The sequence below is a fragment of the Alligator sinensis genome, unplaced genomic scaffold, assembly GCF_000455745.1.
Source record: "Alligator sinensis unplaced genomic scaffold, ASM45574v1 scaffold424_1, whole genome shotgun sequence".
In the NCBI taxonomy this organism is placed as follows: Eukaryota; Metazoa; Chordata; order Crocodylia; family Alligatoridae; genus Alligator; species Alligator sinensis.
The window spans coordinates 1,277,812-1,286,644 of record NW_005842113.1 but is presented as its reverse complement, the minus strand read 5'-3'; the positions used below and the strand labels follow the sequence as shown (position 1 = coordinate 1,286,644).

The window sequence follows — 8,833 nt, the reverse complement described above, 5'->3', positions numbered from 1 at the left end:
CTGAGGTTTTTGGCATTTTTTCCAGTAAGTGGAGCAATACTGAGTGCTGGTCAGAGAATTGTCCAAGTTGATTAACTCCTAGCTATCTCAATCTCTTTTGTCTATGGCTAGGTAAAGACAGTCAAAAAGCCCAAGGCTGAATCGATTCTGTCTTTGCAGGTTAGTCTAAACTGCACAGATTAAATTGAAACAGAAGTGAGCAGACATTTACCTTTGATTCAGGAAATGCAGCCACATGCCTGCAGTGGCTCAGGCCAGAAAGCAGGGTGATGCTAGAGCATGGCTCTCTGGCTATGTGTTCACTTCTACTTCCTGCTGCCCCCAAGGTCTCTGGGGTCAGAATTACAATGGCAGGACTCTGCAGAGTTGCTTATCAGTGATCATTGCCTCTTCCTGCTTCCAGATGCCGTCAGGATTTGTAGTCTACAGTTGCAGCCAGCAGTAAGTTTGAGTGGGGGAGGAGGTGTTTAACCTGCCTAGGGGCAGCCCAGCCCTGCCCTCCCCTCCCCTCCCCACCAGACTGGGCTGCATCCCCAGCTGGGCTTATCTTCCCCACTTCCCTTGTTAGCCAGCTGTCACTGCTTCAGCTAGGGAGCAGAACATGGGGCCAGCCCTGCTCTCTGGAGCAGACAGCATAGCCCACCCCAGGGCTGGAAAACATGCTGGGATGCTGGGGGACTTTGATTTAATTTGAACCAAGAAGGGGTCTGGGACAGAAGTATCATAAACCGGTTTGACCCAAATCAGTTAAATCTGATACTATATTTAACCAGGTTTATCTTAAACCAGTTTCAGCCATTTTGAAACTGGTTTATGTGTACTGAGCTTCTGTTTTGTTACAGGTTTAAACCAGTTTCCGATCACTTAAGCTGGTTTATGCGTAACTTATGTCCCTAGCCATTAGGTTTATCTATCTCCCCATTGGTTCCATCTAAGGGGAAGGTGTAGAGGATGCTGTTTCAAACATACCTTCCTGTTCAGAGAAAATGGGTGACCCTGCAACTGTCTTTTCCTGTCCTGGCCTCAGTCTGGGGTAAATAGCATGGCCTTACCAGTTCTCTCTGCCTGTCTGGCTCTTCATATTGAGGAGTAAGTTGAAAGGAAGAGGGCAGTACAAAGGCTGATCTTTTATGCAACTCCATAGCCAAGACTGTAAGATTAATGGAATAGGAGATGGAGCATGACTCTGTATTCTTATAGGGCACTCCTCTGGGAGGGAGGAGTCATGAGTTCTGGTCCCTGCTTCTTGAGGTTATTGCTATTTTTCATCTGATGATTCTCCAATGTAAAATGCATATACTATTGAGGGGAGCAAGGTCCAGAACCAAGGTCTTATTCTTCCAGCTGAGCACTCTGAATTGCTGGGCTATAAAGTCACATTCCCACTTGTTAGTTATGCTTGTGCCCCCATGACACTTGTATTCTTGGTTGCCCAGTGGCCCAGCTCTAGCAGGATTATATTTAATGGGAAAGGAGCATTCTTGGAAAGTAGGAGGTACAGGTTTGAAACCCATTAGAGTGAGGCAAATATAGAATCCAGTTCTCCCATTTCCTGGGTGAGTGCTTTAACCACTCAACTATTGGGCAAACACTAGGTATACAACTATGTTTTTGACTGATGGTGGCTGCTGTGCTTTTGTGTTGACTGCTGTGTTGTCGGTGTATGTTAAGCGGGCCCGGAGCATGCTTGCCAGACTGGGCCTCTGAGGTAGGGCTCAAGCATTGCCCCACCTCTGTTTTAGATCACAGTAGTAGAGCTTAGGTGTGGCTGAGGTGTCCAGTTGCTCAAAACAGGACAGTTGCTTGGAGGTCTGAGTTGGAGTATGTTGGGGTTTTTTCAGCTATGGATATTTTCAGTCCAAAAAGTAGGAACTGACCCAGCTACCTTAGAAAAATAGATTTCAATGACATCACCTGGTGCTGAACTTCATGGAAACTGTTTTTTAAGTCATCCAGATAAGCCAGTTGAAATGGCACAGTCATTTCAGAGTAGTCTGACTTTTGACAACATCTCAGCAACTTCTATATTTTTTTCAATAGTTTACTTGCCTAGTTGCCTCTCTCACAATTTGTCCTATGTCTTTTTTTCTGCCCTTGCTGTTTTGCAGCACCCATGCTCACCTGTGTGTGTTCTTATTTTGAAGCAAGAGGCTTTTTGGCAGTCATAACACGCATCATCAGAAGTTCTGAACAAGCATCATTTCTGTATTTCATATATATTTGTCAGTTATACAGGGCTGAAGACAACAGGTGGCACAGATGAGGGAGTTTATTGGAGATGGCATCAGCGAAAGCAAGGGTAGGATGACTGAGAAAAGGAATAAAAAGCCAAGTGTGAGAATAGGGTAGGAGAGAGAGACTGTGAGTGTAGGGGTGAGACTGCATGGGGATACGTGGGAGAGCAGGACGAGTGGTGGATAAGACTATTACAACATTTTTGACAAAATGAAAAATATATGAAAATTTTTCATTTCCATATGTTTTTCAGTTTTTTAAGATCTTTTTATAATAAAGCTATGTTTTTACAGGTTTTTGTAACCAGCACTTAACACATTGTGGTTAAAAAATCCCAATAGTTTTTTGTTTTCCTGACATAAACCTGAAATGTTTTGAAGAAACATGACGTTAAAAACAAATCAAAACAAAATTAATCAAATGTCATTTCCCAACTCATAGTCATGGTGATTAGGTGAAAAGAGAGGGAGAGTGAAGGAGAGAGGAAGATTTATATGTGGAAGATGGATGTACAAAGGGAAAAAAATACAAAGTGAAAAAAGGAAAGAAAACTTGTAAAGGAAAGCAAAGAAAACTAAACTGAAAACAAAGGAAGTAAGGCAGAGACTAGACACAGAAATTGAAGTAAAAGATAAAAAGCAGGAAGGTGAGCAATAGATACAGGAAATAAAAATGGGATTGGAGGACTTCTAAAAATACTATTGGGGTTACAAAAAGGAAGTGAGGACAGCAGGATAATCATATTTTATCCAATGCTATCCTTCGCTGGAATACATCTAATTTTGTCATTTACAAAATGGGAGATACATAGTTAGGTGAGGAGAGGGTGGAGGGAGAAATGTGTACCTTCTTCACAATCCACTGCCAAAACTCTCTGGCAAGAGAAGGAGCAGATCAGGGGGGAAAACACCAGTGTTGGGGGGTTGTTCTCTAGGGCTAGGGACAGACCTTACACACAAACCAATTAAAGTGATCAGAAACTAGTTTAAACTTGTAACAGAACAGACATTCAGTGCACGTGAACCAGTTTCAAAATGGTTGAAACTGGTTTGAGATAAACCTGGTTGAATGTAGTATCAGATGTAACTGATTTGGGTCAAACTGGTTTATGCAATGTCTGTCCCAGACCCCTTCCTGGTTTAAGTTAAACCAAACTCTCCCAGGATCCTGGCATGTTCTCTGGGCTAGGCTCTCTGCTCCAGCCCAGCCAAGCTGGCCAGACCCCTCTGCTTCCCAGCCAGAGCAGGGACAGGTGGAGGCAGGGGTCTAGCTAGAGAGGGTAGCTAGAGAGGGTAGCTAGGCTGTGCCACTGGCAGGGACCTGAGCCACACTCCCCACCATTATGACAGGGGCTGCTGCTCCCATCAAAGGTCCTCATTATTCCCCCACAGGGAACAAGCACGGTGGCAACAGTGGGCAGATCCAGCTGCCAATGGGGTAGAAGAGATACTAACCCTCTTCGCTTCAGGGGACGTGGTGCCCTACTGCTGCAGCAGTGAGTGGGGAGCATCCGGCAGACACGGCTTGGGTCCCTGACAGTGGCACAGGGAAGGGGGAATTAAACCCCTCTCCAGCCAGTTCAGCCTGGACTGACCACACCCTCCCAACATACTTTCCTGCAGCTGAGGGCTGGCTCTAGTGCCCCCTGGCTCCTGGCCTGAGCAACTGCATTCATGTGCTTGCAGTTCCTCAGTCCAGAGAGAAGGTTTATCCTGTTACAAACCGGTTCAACCTAGGTAGTTTAGACTACCTTGCAAAGGTTGAATCAATTCAGGCTCCAGCTTTTTGAATGTCTGCACCTAGCCTAGCAAAATATGCCCCATCACTGTGGCCATCTTGCACCCTTGGCAGCATTCCGTCTAAGCTGTGTGGCATGCACAGCTGTGCAGGTGTGCCTGGCAGTGTGTTATGAGTGCACCTGCGTGGCTGCGCACACCACACAACTTAGACAGAATGCTGACCCATGGCACTGAGTTTTTGTACATAAGAAATACTTTGTGCAAGAATGTCATAATATCTATTATAGTACATTTGTATGAGAGAGTGAGGAATGCAAATTCATAAAATTATTACACAGTCATTAAAAGATTAGATGGCTGGAATTCCAGGAACAGAACAACACACTTAGATGTAAGTGAAATTTCTTGTTTTGAATTTTGGTCAGTATTGATCCTTTGGTAAACATTTAGTGATATGTTTCATGCAACTTAAAGATTTACTAACCTGATTCTATTATTCTAAAATGAAGGGACAGAATGATTTCATGAAGAGGCTAGAATTTTATATAGGGTCTACAAGCACATTTACTGTAGCCTTACACTCACACACCACAAGCCACAAAATACTCACTAGTACCGTAAAAAAACTGAAGACATTTATTAAAGAAGACCAACATCTTTGGAAACTAAAATGTTCCATGGGAAGAGAAGAGACCAAAGATACTTTGGGGAATCTGTAGGCACCACAATTAAAGATGTCTGGGGAACTTCATTTATGACAAATGTTATGAAAGAAAAATTCAGTTTGCAAGGAATGCTGACTAGTTTAGGATCTGAACGAGTATAAAAATATAAGTTATTTGAGCTAGCTCACAAATGTGTGGACAATAAATAAAAAATCCTGACTGCTAAACTGGTATCTATGCAAGAGGCAAGGATTTTATATCACCCTAAATAATACCACAAACTGACATCAAATGATCCATAACTTTTGTACATATATTTCACTTTCAGCCTTAGTTTAGACATTCAGAATGGTCCAAATAAGTTTTAAAATGTTAATTTTGGGGGGGGCCAAAGATCTGGAATTTCTGAGGCTAAGTACAGTGAAAAAGTCTGAGCCTGAATAAATTCAATCTTTGCAAGTTTGTTTAACTTGCGTAGATTGAACTGGCAAGCAAGTGAACAGACATTCACTTCTGATTCTGGAAATGCAGCCACATGCCTGCAGTGGCTCAGGCCAGACAACAGGGGGCACTAGAGCAAGCCCTCTGCTGGAGGAAAGCTGAGCTGAGTGGGGCGCATGGCCAGACCCTGGCAGGCTGGGTATGATTGGGGAGGGGTTTAAACATCTACCCTGGCCTGCATGATCCCCAGTCATGGTATGCCTGGAGGGGAAGTGGGAAGCAGCCCTGCCAGGCATTTCCAACCACCCACATTGCTGCTTGAGTAGTGGGGGCTGTGGCCAGCCCTGGCAGCAGCCTGAAGTCAACCCCAACTCATTTCAAGTTGATGTCAGGGCTGGCCATGTCCCCCGCCACTTGAGGAGTGAGTGGGGCAAAATGCTTGACAGAGCTGCTGTGCTTTTGCCTGGCAGACCCCGGCTAGGGTCTATGCCAGTGTGACAGGGGAAGGAGGGGGGTGGGAATTAAACCCCCCTCCATCTCCCCTTTCAATTCAGGCTGCTGCCGGGCTGGCCACGCCCCCAGGGCTGCTATGCTTCTGCCAGGCAGACCTGAATGAAGTCCCCCGGGGTGGAGAGGGAGAGAGGGAAGGAGGAATAAACCCCTTCTCTGCCCCCTTCACTTTAGGGGGCCATGCTGGGCTGGCTATTTAACAGATGAGTAGGGCCAGCCCTGCCTCTGGAGCAGACAGCACAGCTCAGCCCAGGACTGCAGAGCATTCTGGGATGCTGCAGGACTCTGATTTAACTTAAACCAGGAAGGGGGCTGGGATGGAAGTTCCATAAACCAATTTGACCTCAATCAGTTAAACCTGGTTGAACGTAGTATCAGACTTATCTTAAGCCGGTTTTGGCCATTTTGAAACTGGTGTATGTGTCCTGAACTTCTGTTCTCTTAGGGTTCTTGTACATGTGATAGGGGTTTAGTCCTTAGGGTTGCATTCTATACCCCCTAAATTGAAACGGTGGGTTTTTAATTGAAACTCGTGGTTTCAATTTAGGGGTTTTATTTTTCTGTCCTGATACTTTAAAAACATTTTTTTAGGACAGAGCCTGCCTGTGGTTGAGGGCAAGCTGCTGGCAGGCCAAGTGGCCCCTGAGCTGTGGGGGCACCCAGTCCTTCCCTTTGTGGTGGCATTGCCCCCCAGGGCTGCCTGGATGGGCTGCTAGTGGGCCAGGTGCTGCCCCAGCGTAGAGGCAGCACCTGGCCCAATCCAACTCTTCCCCAACCCAGCTCTGGGGCAGCACCTGGCCCATTAGCAGCCTGCCTGGGGAGCCCCCAGGGGTAGCGCCACCACAGAGAGAAGGACTAGGTCCTCTCACAGCTCAGGGGCTGCTCAGCCTGCCAGCAGCTTGCCCCCTGGTCATGGGAGAGGTGGGTAGGCTCTGCTGAAAAAAGAAAAAAAGGATCAGGCCTCTCGCCGCTTCTGCCTTCAGCAGGCACATGCATCGGGATGTAGTTTAGTTTGCAATGATGCAAGCTCATTTTAAACCCCCAAAGTCTTGCACGTTTACAGTGTGACACACACAGTGACATTTTCATCATGTGTACATGGTAAAATGGCGTCATATGTACAAGTGCCTTTACAGGTTTAAACCAGTTTATGTGTAACTTCTGTCCCTAGGCTGAGTGTTTTAAAGCATTATAGATCAACAGGTGCAATAACTATGTGTAATAAAGGTAGTTGCTATCAGGAGAAATGCACTGTTTGCTGAAAGGTGATCTGTGGTGTGTTATCTGATTTGAGAATTAGGAATAGAAACACATTTTAATTTTGACTGAAAGTTCTTAGCTTAGATATATTTAGGAGATTGCTGTGCAGAGGAAAATAATATAATGGAAACTTGCAAAGATAACCTCTATGGCACTTCCTGTGAACATGAATAAATGGAGATTATCATACAACAGGAAGTTGAAAGAGCTCATCTTATGTATCATATCAGAACAGTCATATTCTCAAAGACGATATGACTGTTCTATAAATATGTCAGAGGCCAAACTCTTAGGGGAAAATGTTATTTATGCTTCAGGACACAAGAACAAATAGGTATAAACTGGATATGAATAAATTTAGATTGGTAATTAAAAGGTTTTAAAAATCAGAGCAGAGGGGTTCTGAATCAGCCTTCTACTAAGAGCACCGGGAGCAAATAATCCAGATACCTTTAAGCTGGAGTTTGGTAACATTTTTTGAAAGAGATTGTATGATAGATTTGATGACCCAGGAAGTCCTTTCAGTCTTGTGCTCATAAAAGCAAATCTATTTGTACAGAATCTTTTATTCCTATAACTCCTTTTACTGTCTTCCTATGGGAGAACTGGCAGAAAAAATATATAATGTACTTTTTTCAATTGATAATATTATGCTGCCATATCACAGACTGAAAGTAAATAATTCTTAAGAATAGGGCATGTTTTTATCACTGGTCAGTTGGTGCTTGGGTCCCCAATCAAAGTTCTGATATTGTGCCCTCTATTTCCCCTTCCTGGTACAATAGAAAAGTCATAGAGAAAGTGGCCTTACATATTTTGTTAGTATCAGAATATCTTCTGAATAACTTGCTTAAAATGAAAAATTGATCTTTGTCTGAATTATAGAGATGCTGGGAATGACCTCATAATTATACAGGGTTTAAATGTCTTTTCAGTTTTGTATGAAAAAATAGCATATTCTCCCAAACTGACAGTGTACAAAATGCAATTTCAGAGAATTTATAAGTAAAATGTTGAGTTTAAATGAACTTAAACTGGGTTTTAAATACTTCTGTCATCATTTATATCAGTCTTTTTTTTTTGTCCTGAATAGTCTTACCACTGGAATAAGAAACATTTCAAACCTTTGACAGAATTGAAAAAAATTGAAATCTCATGAATGTTTGCAGAAATTGGGCTTTAAGGGTGCCTGCAGATGTGTGGGATGCCTACTCCAATGTGCTGCTGGAGTATGCTAATTAACACACTCCAGCAGCCTTGGTGTCTCATGTATTTAGCATCCCTGGACTTCAAAATGGTGGTGGGGGCACTTTAACTAAAGCTTATCAAACAAACTTAAGTTAAAGCACCCCGATGCCATTTTGAAGTGTGGGATGCTGACTACATGAAATTCTGTAGATGCTTTAATTAAAGGGCTCCTGAAGCCTCTCTAAAGCACCTCTCCTCCCACCCCCAGAGCATGTGTAAAGACAACGTAAGTTATTAACAATTGTGTCTAATTGCTATGATGTATAAGCAACAAACTGTATTGGGTGATTTAAATAGAGTTATTGTGACATCCAAGATAACTTGGTCACCATGGGTGCAGACAGAAGTGACAATTTTTTGCCCTATTTGGCCACAGAAAGTGTTCTATAGCCATGACCAATACAAGTGCACAGCTGCAGACAGCTTCAAAAATGCCCGATTGGGCAAAAATCTGAACCCTCATTGCATGAGGGTTCAGATGAAGATGTTTCAAAACAAAGCATCTTCTGTAACTTCTGTCTGCACTGCCTGCCAGCCTGTTGCTATTTTCAGAATGGGATAGGGGAAAGGGAGCGGAGAGAGTTCAGTCTTGGGGGGCTCCAATTCAGCCACCCCACTGTCCAGTATTGGCTGGGGAACTCCTAGAATGGGCTCCTGCTCCCTTCCACCACTCCCATTCTGAAGATAGAGACAGGTTGGCAGGGAGGAGGGGCCATTGCTAGGGGAAACCGGCTG

General features: G+C 44.1%; 1 protein-coding gene across 4 annotated transcripts in view; it reads left to right on the top strand.

The window, feature by feature from the left end:
- IGSF5 (immunoglobulin superfamily member 5) overlaps positions 1-8,833 on the top strand; it is an 84,286-nt gene that overhangs the window by 4,258 nt on the left and 71,195 nt on the right. The gene's annotated exons all lie outside the window — the stretch shown is intronic.